At 33.4% G+C, this 6,129-nt stretch overlaps 1 pseudogene; it reads right to left on the bottom strand.

Moving 5' to 3' along the window:
• Positions 1 to 5,542: 5,542 nt before the first annotated feature.
• Positions 5,543 to 5,659, bottom strand: LOC145255873 (5S ribosomal RNA; annotated as a pseudogene).
• Positions 5,660 to 6,129: the final 470 nt, after the last annotated feature.

Raw genomic sequence — 6,129 nt, 5'->3', positions numbered from 1 at the left:
CCTAACGTTCACAGGAAACATGAGTTGGAACAATTACATTGAAGGCATTGCCAGGGCCGCTACAAGAAAGGTGGGCTCTCTTTACCGTGCTAGAAAACTACTAACACCCGAAAGTATCCTGTACCTCTATAAGGCCACCATTCGCCCATGTATGGAGTATTGCTGGCACATCTGGGCTGGTGCATCTGCTACTAGTCTCTCGCTCCTTGACAAGGTTCAAAAGAGAGTCGCAAACCTGATAGGCCCTGAACTGGCATCTAAGCTTCAGCCTCTGTCCCATCGACGAAATGTTGCATCACTCTGCCTTTTCTACAAGTATGTTAGTGGTGAATGCTCTGACGAACTGCAATCACTTGTGCCCCCACGACGTGAGCACCCTCGACAAACCCGACAGGCTGCTAAATCCCACCCCACACTGTAGAGATCCCTAGATGTAAAATATCTTTTTACTCCAATAGTTTCTTCCCCAGAACCGCTAGACTCTGGAATTCCATTCCAGGTCCCTGCTTCCCCAACAGTACTGACGTGCAGAAGTTCAAGTGTAACATGAACCGACACCTTGCTGCCCAAATCCCTACATAGTACCCCAGTAGTTGTTGCCCCTGACAGTAGCCCCCCTACACCAAAGTGGCAATTTGCCTTGTTTGGGGTGAAAATGAAAAAAAAAAAAAAAGTCAACTGCTGGCCTGAAAAGTCACTTTCGGGCTCATGGGCGTGGTTTGGGTGTCACTGACGATTCACCCAGCAGCTATGGTGATGAGGGTAATGAACATTGATATGGCTAACTTCTGCTAAAACAAAGTAATTACCATATATATATATATATATATATATATATATATATATATATATATATATATATTACACAGTGGTCACCACTTATCAAGGCCCGGAAGCCACTTAGGGATAAGGGTTATTGCAAGTACATTACGTTAGTGTGGAGATTTGATGAAGTGTTTACTTAAGGGGGCGGTTCAATAGGAATTTGTTAACGTTGGACTTGAACACATCCAAGTTGTAGTCAGGTGGGAAGCAAGCAGACGGAACAGAGTTCTACAGGCGTGCAGTTCTAACAAAGAAGCTTTCTCATGGAATCCACGTTTTGATTTAGGCACAGATAAAGAGTGGGGGAAATTTTTCACAGTGGATTCGGCTAGACGGGTGGTTTTCGTGAAAGATTGGCGTGGGGGGACCAGAGATTGGAGTTCAGACGAGCACCTGCCATGGAAATAACGATAAAACAAGGAAAGGCTCGCAACGTCTCTTCTGTGGGAGAGACGTTGCAAGGTAGAGAAAAGGGCATCCCCCACTAAGCCACGAAGTCTATTTTGTACTCTGTCAAGGCATGATAGGATGTTTTTAGCAGCTCCTGCCCAGATATGGCAGCAGTATTCCATCCTTGGACGTACTTGGCTTTTATATATATATATATATATATATATATATATATATATATATATATATATATACATATATATAGATATAGATATGATATAGTAGAAATGGTAATTAATAAAAACTGAAGAAAGTTCTCAATACTGTTGTAGAGCAAATATGCGTTTTATTTTTTATCACCGTATCTTTATGTTAAGTTACATTATTGTTTCAGCTACCCGACGAGACAACCAAAGCAGCAAAACCGAAGCCTGCCGAGTTACTATATATATATATATATATATATATATATATATATATATATATATATATATATATATATATATATATATATACAAATGTAGGCAAATTTAGGAATATTTTATTTCTTTGAAAATATTATTTTTTCACCAATTGTCATAAAATTTTAACAATAGAATAGTATTATAATCTTCAAAAAACTTGCAAATCTTTATGTGATTTCGTCCCATACAACCAAAGGTATGAGCATTTCGATATTCAATAGCTACGAGTATATATATATATATATATATATGTATATATATATATATATATATATATATATATGTATATATATATATATATGTATATATATATATATATATATATATATATATATATATATATGATTACTTCATTTAATAACATAACTTAATCTACGAAAGTATAATTTTATGCGTAATCTTTAAGTATTTATTCAACAGTGCTCAATACATAGGTAGAGCTAGGTAGTAAGTAAAAATATATATGCCAATTTAGCTACAAAAAATATTTCGCGTTTCATCGATGCATGGATTATCCTGACAAATTCTAGCGTGGATGAAACGCTGAATATTCTGTGTAGCTTAATCGCCATACATATTTTAAACTTACTATATATATATATATATATATATATATATATATATATATATATATATATATATATATATACCACATTTTATTTTAATTTTCTAACTTCAAAACTCGGGGACTATTAATCAGAATTTAACAAATTGAGGTTCGTTGGAAAGCTAATGACCCCTAATTGTGTAGTGAGCTATGTAATATTTTCCCTTAAGGTCGCATATTATTTTTTTAACAAGTAGGGGATCACTTTTTTGGATTAATTTAACGGTCACCCACTTCATGGCCACTTAAGTTATTAAGTTGGTGTTTATTTTACGTTAACTCATGGAACGACTCGGACCCCCGATCTACGTATTAGAAACGTTGGTCGCGCATCCGCTATGAAAATGCACGTTTTGGGATGCGTGAGAAATATGAATATTGAATTAAATAATGTGATCCTCATGAGAGTTCGATTCTCAAACGGAAAGAACGTAGCAACGAGGTTAATTTATGAATCGTCAATTTAATATCCTTGGAAAAATTTCAACTTCATACGAGCTTAATAATGATTATCAATACATAAAACTTTCTATGCATAAACATGTTTCGCGTTTTTTAGTTGATACCAATATTAGAATGCTTGATTGCAATGCTAGAGCCGTACATCTTATTTATTTACGTATTGTTATGATTTCAGTGATCTGGCGGATCAATGTTTTGACTCGTGGTTTTTCGAAATTTTTTGATTAAGCAAAGGTTGGCTTCGGTGAATTCGGATGCCAATTTTTAAAACTTTATGTCTCATAATATCTTAACAAAATACGGTCATTAGCACACACACACACACACACACACACACACACACACACACACACACACACACACACACACACACACACACACATCTTATTAACATTTTTTTACAAACATATTTTATATTAAAATTCGGTAATGTTAATATACTAATAAAATGCATTTTAGTGTCTGAAAAGTAGCTATTTTTTAAAATATTTTTTTTAATAATATAATGTTTAAATATGTTTTAAATAGTTACGAAACAATTGTAACACATCAGAAAATACACCGTATGATTTTCTTAATTTATATTTTTTTGTCTTGATTTTCCCAATATATATATATATATATATATATATATATATATATATATATATATATATATATATATGAACAAATGATTAATAATAAAATATGTTAAAAGACATCTTGAAAAAGAGTTAAAAACATATTTAATTTTAAAAAAAGGAAGCACAAGATAAGTAGATAGTCCTTAATCCGCGGAGTTTCGAAGAAATACTCTCCTTCTCATCAGAGGGCAGGAATTAGCAAAATGCAGGATCGGATTTTGCATATAAAAATATTTAATGAAACTACAAGTAAGTCAAAGATCTTACTTGGTTAAAAAAAGGGTTAGGTAAGGGGAACAAGAGGCAAAAGAAAAATAATAAAAAGATTTCACATGAATGGATAGTCCGGTGAAGGGTAAAAATCCCAAAATCCAATTATATATATATATATATATATATATATATATATATATATATATATATATATATATATATATATATATATATATATATATAGGGTGTCAGAATGTGATGAAAAGAAATTAAATAAAGTGCTCGATCACAAATTTGAGAGCTAAATACAAATATTTAAAAAAAATTAATCTCATCACAAAGCTATAACTTTTATTTCCAAATATTCCAATGACTTTTTCCGTCCTGAAATTAATAAAGTCATACTTTTCATTTTTCAAATATTTTACTAGCATTTTGTTTCCTTTAATTCATTCATCCACAATAGGTCTTACAATAAAGATGAAACGTTGATGGACATATAACTTGGCTTGCTCCTTTTTTCTCTCTCCCTCTCTCTCTCTCTCTCTCTCTCTATATATATATATATATATATATATATATATATATATATAGAGAGAGAGAGAGAGAGAGAGAGAGTGAGGGAGAGAGAAAGAGAGAGAAAGAAAGATATACTTACATATACAATTTCTTATGTAAAACTATATTTTACGTATTTTACAAATGTGCCATGGTCCTGGATATGACCTAAAACTATATCCGATGGTGAGGCCCCACCTTGCGGACCTTGGAGAGTGTGGAGCCACCCTTTAATTGCCATTGCTCCCAGGTCCACTCTGACCTGGAGTGGTAGTAGCTGTTAGGGTCCCAACTATGGGTTAAATAGAATCTGACTTAAAAAAAAAATATACTCCATTAAAAATCGTTCCTCAAAATAACTAGATTCGGCATTAAATAACCTGAAAAAGGTTGATATGCCGTAAAACAAAAACAACCAACCAACCAAAAAAAAGTGTTATGATTTTATTAACGTGGACTGCTCTTTTACAATTTAAATCGCTGTTAAAGTCCATTCCAATTATCAGCGATTCACATAATAAAAACACTCGATGTTGAATAAAGACCAATGTGTATTTGTTTGTATATAAGTAAATATAACTTCCCCTCCCCACCAGACACACAAAAGTAAACGTGACGTCCCTTTTTCTACCTGGCGAGACAATTTCAAGGAGAAGCTAGACACCTAATATAAAGTTAGACCGTCCTTCCAGTTGCAGGAAATAAATTATAAAAATAAATCCCTACTCTACATGTTTTTGTTCTATAAGTCATCACATATGATGATATTTACTTCTATATAAATATAACTGCATGGTTTTATGTTTATAATGCATTGAATTACTGATATATTAGGTTGGTGCAGTTGAATATAAACAACGACATTATTTTTGCACCAACCTAATAATTATGCTATTTTATATGATTAGTATTGCAAACCTCTACGAAGCATAGTTTTTCTGTCATTTTTGACACTAGTACTCTTTCTGTTAAAATGATTGGAAGTTTGGAACGTTGAAATTAGTAAAGTCATTTCAACTGATAATGACTTGTAAAAATGGCGACGCAACACCCCCCCCCCCCAAAAAAAAAAATAATCCGACCCTCCTTGTAGAAAAGTGCCGAGTTTTAAATGAAGGAATTAATGTTTTTAGTCACGATGTTTTTCGTCCGAAGAGTCGAGTTTATAAACGATACGGATTTCGTGAAAATCCGTTGTGTCTATCGAAAATTTAAGACATACAAACATACATGATGGCTTCCTCCAGTCTTGACAGACTATGGATACCCACCGTAAAAGAAATTTTTGCAGAAAGAGTTGATCACTCTTCAACCACACCTGTCCTGAGTCGACATTGTTGAATACCAGTGGCAAGTGGAGGTTCAGGACGACTGGAAACAATGCTGAGATAAGCGGAAAGCACATACAGCGCCTAGAATTCCCAAATAGTCACCCATCTGGTACTAGCCAGGCTCAACGTTGCTTACCTTCGGTAATCTGACGAGAACCGGTGTGTCAACGTGATTATGCCGTACATACATACATACATACATACATACACACATACATACATACATACATTTAAACAAACAGGTGAGATTTATATCATAGACGAATTCTTGAACTGGAATCCGCTCAGACAAAAGAACTACAGGAAATTAAACTTGCCAATTAAGGAGGAACATCAATGTTCTCAACTTATTTATTAACTTCACTTTTGAAAGGTGAATTAGAACTTTAAAATAATACGCAAATTTCTTTGTAGCTCATATGTGTTAGCGTCAGTGATGGGTCACTTGATTTTTAAGAACTTCGACTGAAGTAAAATGATAACAAATAAGCATATAGTGTCGATTTACATAGATGATGAAATGCCTTTTACTTTAACAGTTTCTTCGCTCTAACTATTGGACTTTGGAATTCCCTCCCTGTTTCCTGCTTCCTTGATTGCACTAATCTGGAGAATTTTAAATGTAATTAATAAATTAAATTGTAATGTGAATAGAC

Source organism: Euprymna scolopes, chromosome 31, assembly GCF_053919585.1.
Source record: "Euprymna scolopes isolate OS-2025 chromosome 31, ASM5391958v1, whole genome shotgun sequence".
Taxonomy (NCBI): domain Eukaryota; kingdom Metazoa; phylum Mollusca; class Cephalopoda; order Sepiida; family Sepiolidae; genus Euprymna; species Euprymna scolopes.
This window is presented reverse-complemented; position numbering and strand designations above follow the sequence as displayed.